This window comes from Larimichthys crocea, chromosome I (assembly GCF_000972845.2).
Source record: "Larimichthys crocea isolate SSNF chromosome I, L_crocea_2.0, whole genome shotgun sequence".
Taxonomy (NCBI): domain Eukaryota; kingdom Metazoa; phylum Chordata; class Actinopteri; family Sciaenidae; genus Larimichthys; species Larimichthys crocea.
The window spans coordinates 2,983,115-2,994,287 of NC_040011.1; positions in this window are offsets into that span (position 1 = coordinate 2,983,115).

Below are 11,173 nucleotides of genomic sequence, written 5' to 3' on the forward strand. Positions count from 1 at the left end.
AATGTGATTTATTATTATCATTATTTCCAGAACTGTGACAACACTGTTCAAGTGTTCAATAAATCACTGCAGTCCTCAGATCTGCCGGGAAAGAAGACATATCCTGTCCTTATTCCTGTGTCCTGACTGACACCGCATCTTCTCTGCTGTATAACCCTAAACGAGCGAGCATTAATCCTTACCTCACAAACATTGGTCCTTCGAGCCGGGTACAGCATTCAAGATGCAGTCAGATGAAGAGCTCCTCGCTGATGTGAGACCCAAGTGTCAGACACGTCGACCTGCCAGGCTCCAGGATTATGAGGTGGACTACGTGGGAGATCGTCCTCAAGACTCATCACAGTGGAAACCGCCACCCTCTCCCCCTCCCCCAGAGCAGGCTGCCTTCCTCCCCCAGTATGGTCCAGTTAATCTGAGCCACCGTTACTCATCTCAGCCTCCTTTTGGTGGCTTCCCTAGGGATGCTGCTCACTACAAGACACCTCAGGTAGCCCAAGGCCACCTCCAGAGGAGAAACCTAGCCATGGATATCCTACCTGGAGCTCCTACCTCACAGCTGTGGAGTTCTTATATAGACCCCTCCTTCTATCCATATATCTGAGGCATCCAGGAAGAGAATGCAAAGCTGCTACAATCCCAGCAGGCATTTCAGGCTATATTAAAGAAACTGTATGAAGCCCGAAAGGAGATGAAAGAGCTAATAGGTGAAGCCCGCTCATTGAGAGAGGATATGGAACGGCCTCCTGGCTCAGCTTCAAGTCACAGCAGCTACAGACCTCTAGGAGCCAGTGCTGCAACATCCCAGCCCAACCCTATTTTACTACAGCCTGAGGAAGAAGCTGAGGAGGATTGGCCTGCTCCTCCACCTCACCACATTATCAGTTCACCCATCCGACCCCTTCTGACCAGGCCCTGTCTCATCCCCTGGTGCAGCTCAGTCACCCTCTCACCCTGCTCCCATCTACACAGGTTCAAGACCCCCAGTACTGACTCTACAGAACTCTTCAGGTACCAGATCCTTCACTTAAAGTTAGTGGAAGCTAAGCATTCACACCAACACATTGACACCATAAGAGCTCTGTACAACAGATTTGGCCAGCCTCATCAACTAGCTTTAAAGAAGATAGCTAGTGTTCTATAAGCCCCTGAAATTAGACGTGGTGACTCTGCAGCATACAGTTTCTCTCTTCAGATCTAATCCTTAGTGGGTTTACTCAAGATCTTAGGCCCAGAGGAAGAGATTGAACTCAATTGCGGTTCCCATGTAGCTCATCTCCTGGCCAGCAGAACAGCAAACTGACTTCCGTCTGCATCGGTTCAGGCAGCCTGGGACCTCACACACCCTGCATGATCTGTCATAATGGCTCAGGTACGAGTTCTGGTGCCTGAGCTTTGACAGCCAAGTCAGCGCAAGAACCTACAGGGAAAGACAGACTCCTAGACCGGATATTCGCTCTGGGAAACACATAGTGATGGTCCTACACGGTCTTGGAGAGCTTTCTGAGGACGTCTCTACATCCAATCCTGTGAAGGAAAGCCTACTGTGCATACTGTCAGAGTGGTAAACATTACCTCAGTCAGTGCAGTGAGGTCGACAAACTCTCTAAAAAACAGCTCAAGGAGTGGATTCAGGTCAACAAGCAGTGCTGGCGCTGTGTGCGGAACCATCAAGCAGCTCAGTGCACCTTGAAGAAACCCTGCAGCATATGTCAAGGGAAACACCTCCTAGCCCTTCATGAGATAAACCTGAGGCCCGAGAGAAGCAATAAGGAGGCTGCAAGGAAGGAAGAGAGCTGCCTGACTAGCTCTGCCTCTGACTCCCTCTACCTCGACCCAGCAATCGGGTCTGTGGAAGGTCGTCCCGCTGCTTCTGCATCACAAAGGGCGTAGTCTCAGCACCTTCGCTCTGCTGGATGATGGTACAGAGCGGTCCATGTTGTTACCAGCTGCAGCCAAATCACTGGGAATAAAGGGTGGCCCCTGATGATCTTCCTCTGCAGACAGTTCGGCGGGGCATCCAGGTGCTACATGGACATAAGATATCCTTACAGGTTTCTCCAGCTCCAAATCCTAAGGTCAGGTATACGATTGACGGTGCCTTCACAGCTAGTCGCCTCAGCTTAGCTCAGCATACTTACCCCATGGAGCAACTTCAGAAGAAGTATAAACACCTCAGTGGTCTTCCCATACCTGCCTTGACAGATGCCAAGCCATTGCTCCTTCTCGGCTCTGATCAGTCACATCTCATAACACCTGAAGAACCAGTCAGACCCGCACCAGAAGCTCATTGAAGCAGGTGCTGTTCAGGAGGTCATCCAAGAGAAACCACCTGAAGAGTGTTGGGTCTAAGGACAGAGGGTGTCACTCCCTGCACAGATTATAAAGCCCTCCGAGGCAAATGTACTTTGTGACTTTGTGCTATACAAATTGATTTGATTTATTTGATTTAATTTGATTTGTTGGTATATTCCCCATCACCTAGTCACTCACAATGGGAAGAATCGGCTCGTCTTTAACTGCTCGCATCAATACCTTGGGCAAACTCTAAACCAGTACTTGCTGCCTGGGCCCACCCTTGGAGCTTCCTTGGTGGGTGTCTTACTCAGGTTCCGGGAGCATCCCGTCGCAGTAAGTGACATCAAGGGGATGTTTCATCAAGTTCGTCTTTTTCCGTAAGATCGCCCTCTACTAGGATGAGTTGAAGTTCTTGCCTGTCCTTACCCTTCCTCAGGCATACATGCCCACAGACCTTGACTTCGAGGCTATCACTTGTGAAGTGCGCATCTTCGCCGATGCTTCGGAACAGGCTTACGGAGCTGTGGCCTACCTGAGGATGGCAAGGATGGCTGACCTAATCAGATATTACAAAAATAAATCAACAAAAATAGTACTGTATATTCCAAACATTGGTCAACAAGGTAAGAATAACTGACCACACTGTGGGATTGTACTTTGAGTTAACTGCTAACATCAGTATGCTAACATGCTCACAGTGACAATGTTAATAATGCATGTTCATGTTTAGCAGGAGTAATGTTTACCATCCTCATAGATTAGCCTGTTAGCTAACATTTGCTAATTACCATGAACCACAGCTTTGAGGCTGATGACAATGTCATGATTTGGTCATAAAACAAAGTATTGGACAAATTCAAGCGACATTATGTAGAAATTGGTATTTTTGTGATTTTGCACCTCCAGTTTCAGAATGTAATCCCACAGGCTGCTGAGACCAGTTACAATGCTCACTTACTGCGTTCTGGGTCTGTCATGACACAGGCTCTGCTCGCTTTCAGCATTCTCCCACACCCTGGTCCTGTAAACCTCCTCTTCTTCCCGGTGGTCCAAATCACCTGTGGTACAAACACAAACACTCCCTCGATGTATTAAACTCTCTTCCCGGGCAGCCCAGTTAACAAACTGAGCTAACATTAACTAATAGCAGCTACAGTTGTCAGCAGTTTACTTCACTGTCCATCATAAACTCTGTAAATCACAGAGAGTTGAGGTGGAGCAGCCGAAGGACATCAGAGGGAAAACCAGAAAACATTTTCTCCATAAAATATGATCCAGTCCAAGTCCAAATAGTTGGAAGTCAGGCGATCACCAAAGACAGTGGGATTCATTCTGTGGGGAGTATGAACGTCAGGAAAAACAATCAAACAATGACAAAACAAGACCACCACAGACACAGCCTTTTAAATGAGCCCAGGAATTACTAGGAATTAGCAAGCCTGCACTTTACAATTTACGTGTAATATCAGCATTCAGTGCAAAGTAGTGTGACCTTTATGTACCAATGTAAAAAAATCAAAGGTGTGAACATTGGAGGTTGATTTTCTCACATCAAGACCTGCACACAGTCCTGTAGTTAAGGTTAATCTTTTTATTAAACGTGACGTGGCGTAAACGTTACACCACAATGGTTTCCTAACCTTAACTAAATGTTTTAATTGTTTTAACTATACCTGAAACAATGTTTGCTATAACCATGTTTTTACACTTGGTGACAGGTTTGTGAAAAAGATACTATGAAAATCAGATTCTGTGATTGCTGCTTGGGGCAGACCAACAACAGAGTCCTCAAGCCTCAAGTAAAAAAAAAATCCTCATCTCTCAAATGTAATTTGAGGGCAGTTTCCCACAAGCTGGGATGTAATCTAATAAGAAGGGGGAAAAAGGAGAGGAGAAGATAGAGGAGAATGACAGAGATAAACGATAAAGAAAGTCAAAAGAGGGAAAGAGTCAGAGTAAAAATAGTGAGGAGGAAAAGGTGGAGAGGAATTCACAGGAATCAGCAGGTGAGAGTTTTGCCTGAGGTGCATAACACTGTGAGATGCTAAGCAACACCTGGCGATCTCCTCCATCATCCTGACAGCGGACCTTCTCGGCATTTGTGCTTCACCTCGTTCCTCCCAAACTTACACCAAGATCTGTCTTAATAAGCAGCTGCTTCTCTTAGACCTGGTTGCTCTTTTCTTATGCTCCCCCCTGTCATCTAGTACCCTCAAGGATGAGTGCTGACCATTACTCATCAGTCCCTTCACGTTTCTCTTGCTCTCCTTTTTCTTCCTACATAAAAACATAGATTGTTACACTGACTGTAACTAAACCTACAATAAGCTATAACACTGCAGTCATTTTAATATTGCTTGATACCATGTTCCCTGCTCTGAACACATTTCCACGTGAGGATCTCTGTCCGGGAGAGGCTGTCTCGACCTCCACTACTAATGTAAGGAGGTACCACACCACAAGGAGTGCAAAACAATACACATTTCAGGGCAAGGTGCAGGAGACCCTTACAGCTTTCTAAGTAAACATACATGAATCATTTTACATCCCGGACTCTAAATCTGACCTAAAATACCCCCTGTAATAGCCATTAAGACTAAAGCATAGGCAACTACATCTGGGTCAACTTGCCAATTGCCATTGCCATTATATCAGACATGACTGCTGGCTTCGGAAATATTGTAATCACCCTGCATGTTTAGTTGTACATGCCGGTTTACATGTGTGACGCTGACTTCCACTGCAATTATACTGTCCTCTAAGGGGGCTCAAAAAGCTAAATGTAATAGTGGATTAGCCTGTGGAATATTATAAAGACGACTGCAAAGCATTTTAATTTGATGGCCAAGCATATTCATTCAAAACTTGAGTACACAGAAAAGGAGGTATACCAAATGGAACAGAAGACAAAGAATGGAGACAACAGGGTGTCCCAAAAGACAACAAAGAGTTGGATCCGTTGATGCCAGACTGTGTGAAAGTGAGAGTGATCCCAGCTGTGTAAAGGTCCAGTGTGTCAGAATTTGGGGGCTCTATACACATAAAATGGCAGACATTAAATGTATTATATATAACTATGATTTAATTAGTGTATAATCACCTGCAAATCATTTTGTTTTATTATCTTAGAATGAACCTTTTATAACTACAGTTGCTGCAGGTCCTCTTCCACAGATTACACCATGTAGCACCACCATGTTACTACAGTAGCACCGAATGGACAAACCAAATACTGACTTTAGATAGGATGTTTCATGTTTTTTGTGCATTTGGTAGCAACCATAATCTCCTTTCACACTTGAAATAAGAGAACAAGTGAAGGGGGTTGTTGTCTTGCACAACTACACCACTAGATGCCTCTAAATCCTACACACTGATCCTTTAGCTACAAAGATGAATTTATTTCATTCTTGTTATGTCTCTTTGCCTCTTTGCCTAGATTCCCCTCCTCCTGGTGGTCCAAAGCTCCTGTGTCTCTATGGAGACAGAGTGTGTTTATGTTTCTGTACATGTTGTTAGGTTAATTGATGCTACAGGCAATTCAAGACAAAAACAACATATTTTATGTCATAATCCTTCAAATTTGAGCGCCGTTGATTTGACGACACTTGTAGTTAATGGTGGTAACTGCAAGTGTGGTTTAATAGTACAGGAAACATTTAATGAAGAGCTCAGAAATGCAACAGAAAAGCATCTTGTTAAACTAAACAAACTCATTATTACACCCTTTTTTTGGCACAATACTCAGGGGAGACATACACGCACATAGACATATATACATAGACGCCACATTGAGCGCTGAATCGTACGTAAACGGTGCCGCCATATTGGTTCGGGCAGATCTGCCCGTAAACTAATACAAGGAAATGGACTGAACTTCATAAAGCGCCTTTCTACAAAGTTCTTTAAGTTAATGTCTCTTATACACCCATTCACACACACACTAATATATCTGGGAAACAAACAGGCACCAAAAACAACGTATGTAACTTTTAAAGTGATGATTATAAATGTTTACTCCTTATGTAAGCACCAAACCAAAGTATGTATTTTTCTAATGCTGAGTGTTTACAGCTACTAATGTGTGTAACACTGTTACTGTGATGATAAATATTGAAATATTTATATTTAACATTTAATCTGTGTCTATAATAACCACATCCTGAAATGTAGATGTGAGATGAGGGTTTTCTATGTATGTGTGTGTGTGTATATATATATATGTGTGTGTGTGTGTGTGTGTGCTCTTTATTCAGAAAACCCTCATGTCACATCTACATTTCAGGATCTGGTTATTATAAACACAGATTAAATGTTAAATATAAATATTTCAATATTTATCATCACAGTAACAGTGTTACACACATTAGTAGCTGTAAACACTCAGCATTAGAAAAATGACATACGTTGGTTTGGTGCTTACATAAGGAGTAAACATTTATAATCATCACTTTAAAAGTTACATACGTTGTTTTTTGGTGCCTGTTTGTTTCCCAGATATATTAGTGTGTGTGTGTGAATGGGTGTATAAGAGACATTAACTTAAAGAACTTTGTAGAAAGGCGCTTTATGAAGTTCAGTCCATTTCCTTGTATTAGTTTACGGGCAGATCCGCCCGAACCAATATGGCGGCGCCGTTTACGTATCGCGACCAACGACCAACCCGCTCAATGCGGCGTCTATGTATACATGTCTATGTACACGCACCTGTGCCTAATTACTCTGGCCTGCAGCTGACCCCGGTTGCTTGGCAACCTCAAGCCTGCCTTTGACTAACTTTGTCGAAGTCTCTGTATGATATCAATGACTATCAAGACTACATTTTAATGTCGGCCATTTTATCCTTCTCTCTCACAGACACATAGAGAGACAGACAGACAGACACACGCACACCACTCGCAGACAGACAGACAGACAGGGCAGACACACAAGCATACACACACAGACAAGAGAAGCACAAACACACACACAGGACAGACACACACACACAGACACACACACAAAGGCAGACAGGAGAAGCAGACATGCACACACACACACACACACACAGACAAGACAAAAGTCTTTCAAAATAAGGGTCCCTTCAAAATAAGAGCTAATTAAAAAAGCAATAATTACATAGCCTATTGCATTAATACTGAATTTTAGTAGTGTCAGTAATAATGTATGGTGGCGACGGCGCCAGAGTCAGCCACACTCAAAATTTCTTTAGAAATTTTTCTAGTTTGTTCTTTATAAACCATGACTAACACTAACACTATCCAAACAGTAACTTGATAATTAAAGTTATAGCTACATAGATTTAAATTCACACCTCACACACACTTTAATGTCATCTAACGTCTAATCATGTGAACTTCAAACCCAGGTCTAATCCTTAGGTCCCCTCACTTTCTGAGCCTTAAAACATTTGATCCTTAAACAAATAGAACAGGTACACTCTAAGACCAGTCAGCTACACAGGTTCTTCAAACAGTCAGTCTCAGATTTGATTCCCTGCAATGTGGTTTTTATTTTAGAGGTCCTACCTCGATAGGCGCACATGCTGTATCTGGGTCACTAAACAGTACATGTAGTCCACCCACATCTCCACTTGGTTTCATGACTGACAGACGGCAACAATATTTACCCACCATGCAACAAATCCCTTCCTCCTCTTTGTATGAGCTATGAGTGAACATGAGTGGAATAACTTTGTTCCGCCCCGTCAAGCTGCTGGCAGAAAGACAAACAGCCGCCTCTTTGCCAAACAATTGATCATAAAAAAAGTGATGCATATACACGGCGCACACAAAGACAGCTCATGGTTTGAGTTCAGTCAGGTGGAAGATACAGAGTGAGACAGATGTCAGTGGCTTTCTGCACGATGAAACCTGTAGCCCAACAACGTTTGGCCTCAATGTTACCGGAAAACATTTCCCAGGTGATTCAGAGGCCAAGATGACAAAACACACTCACAGAACTCCTCACTGGGGCTTCGTCAGATAGCTAATAATAAGAATAACAGGAAAAGTAACATGTATTCCAAATATTTCTCAAAACATATTAACATTTATATTTACAAACAACAATGGGGTCAGGGTTACGGTGCCTGGAGTGACAGTGCTAACCACTGCATGACTGTGCTGCCCAAGATCAATTTTTATAGTAAAAAGAAATCCTGTGATTATTGAAACAAATAAAGGACTCTTGGTATTACAAATCACACAATCACTCAGAGCTTCTCTCTTCTTGCTAAAGTTTAGTTTGAGGTTGTTGCTAACTAACAACAGAGACAATAAAAGATCAATACTTCATTCAAAAATACTTCCCTCTGTGTTAAAATATGTGGCCATGATACCTGGTGATGTGAGTTCTCAGGGCTGTCACCTTTTCGTTCTTTTTTTTTAACAAACATCAAGTTCAAACGAGATCAAACAAACATCTGAATTCATCCGAATGAAACCCACACTGGGCATGCATGCATAGACAGGAGCTGTAGAATTGTTTGTGCGGTCTGAATTACCTCGTGTTTACTCTTGGTTCTTTTATGATTTAGACCAGAAATGAAATGTTCATTTTTTCTTTTGTTTCCATTGGTGTGGACCAAGCTGCAACCTTTGTGAATGTGAAATGAAGCCAACACAGAAGTGCCAAAAACTGCAGTTCCTCTAACGTCCACTTGAGGCTGGCTCCAGAAGTGAGTCAGTCTCCATAAGTCCCCATGTTCAAATGTCCAACTTCACAGCAGAAATAAACATGTTCACAGCCTGGTACAAAAAACTGTTTTGGTCTCTATAGCTAATTTCCCCGTTCATGACAACTGTACTGAGGGTGAATTTATATACAACTCACCTGTTCACATTATATTAAGGACTAAAGTTATGCAGGATTAAGACACTTGGATTGACCGGGCTTTATTCAGCTTAACTCAACTCTATCTATGTCTTTGCCCATTTTTTGATTAGCAGACGCAGCACTACCACCACACTGATCTTGACTCTTCATAAACCTTTGGGGGATGTCACAGAGTCTACATCCATGTTTTATACTGTCTATGTTCTGGACCAAATGAACCCAAAGACAGCTGTGAATGCGCCCCCTGTTGGATGTGAAGGTCAGAGACAGAAGAATGTTGCATTGTTTCATAAACAAACATAAAGGGCCGCGTGTTGCAGTGAAGAACAGGTGAGATTTGATTGTTAAACATGAGTGAAGGCAGCTTTGCCTCTTCACACGTCTGTAGATTTGATCTCACTTACAGGAATGCTAATCCCCACACATGCCACATTCCTGGCGCTCTCGTCTAAATATGAGCTAAATAGTGAGTGTCTGTTGCTGGTGTCCCCGGGGCTCCGCTTTGGGCCCGCCGCATTGAGCTGTGAGACAGCTTTTGACAACACAGCGTTTCTCTGTGCTTTATCACTGTGGTAATCTGACATCACAGGTGCGAGCGAACAGATCAGTCAATCTGGCCGAGCCGCCACTCAGGCATGATACTGTTCTCTACCCTAAGGACAACTTTGGAAGAAGCAGCGCTACCATTGGCTGACCCTGAGTCAGTGGCTGACACCTTGGTCTCCACAGATCTGGGAACAAGCTCCCTTTCTGCTCAGCTTTTTAACCTGTTGCCCCTCAGTCACATTACTACCATACTTTTCTACACCTCGGAGAGAAACTCTCCGTCCTGGTTGAGTGTGTGTCTGGGACAGATTAATGGCTGCCAGAGGGCAGGTGCACACACTCCATGTTTGATGGTTTTCACCTTTGAAACCAGAGCTGACACTCTTAACACTTCTCATCAGACAAACAAACTAGTCGACTTCAAAGAGCGTGACTGCATTCCGTAAAAGAATGTGGCAAAGATTTATCCTCATACATAACACATACATTACTTTTAATAGTTCTATTACATCTATTACAGGACATTTACAGTGGAATGCAGTGGATAGCACTGTCACAGTAAGAAGGTTCCTGGTTCGAACCTCAGCTTTCAGTGTGGAGTTTGTATGTTCTCCCTATGTCTGCGTGGGTTCTCTATGTCCTGTGATGAACTGGTGACTTGTTCAGGTTGTACCCCGCCTCTCACCCATAGTCAGCACCCTGATGAGGATAAGAGGTTATAGACCTCAAATCTTTGTATTTGTATTTGTCCAGATGCTTCAACTTTTCTTCTTGTCTCTATGTTCATTAGTTACACAGTCATATAGCATCCAAGTATCAGTATGTAACTGGGAAATGCAACTCCCCTCCTACTTGCCCTCCCGTTGCAAGTGTGAAGGAAAAGCTACAGTGGACATAAAACACGTGAAAGACAGGCTGTTCAACCAAACATGGCTCATTCTAACAAAACCAAATAACGATTCTTCTTTCAGGTGATTATAATATAGACCAATTCTGTAATTAGAACCACAAACAGAAACACTGAACCTGGACAGGAAGATAAGGGTTAGTCACCATCAAGAATTTAAACAGTAGTTTCTCATTTAAAGAGAAAAATATTGTCAAACTTTTGTTTTCTTATTATCGTCTTAGGTTTAGCAGTAAGTGTACGTTCACACAGGGAGAGGCAAACCGGACACCGGCAGCGTTTTTCAATTCATTTCAGTGGGGGTCATGTGTTTCCGCACCGGCAGCACCACGCAGGCATTGCTGCAAAAAACGTTGTCGGGGTCCGGGAGAGTAGTTGAGTCAGATTCGACTTTTGGGAAAAGCCCCACGTCACGACCCGTAAGCCAATCAGACACTCAGATCAGTCAAACATTTCACAGACAGCCTGAAATGTCTGTGAAGCAGAGACTATCCAGGTGGATTCATGGACTAAACTCTCTCACTTATTTCATGTACCAGCTTCTAAATCTGAGTCCGACTCACAATATACGCTGCAAAATATAATGAC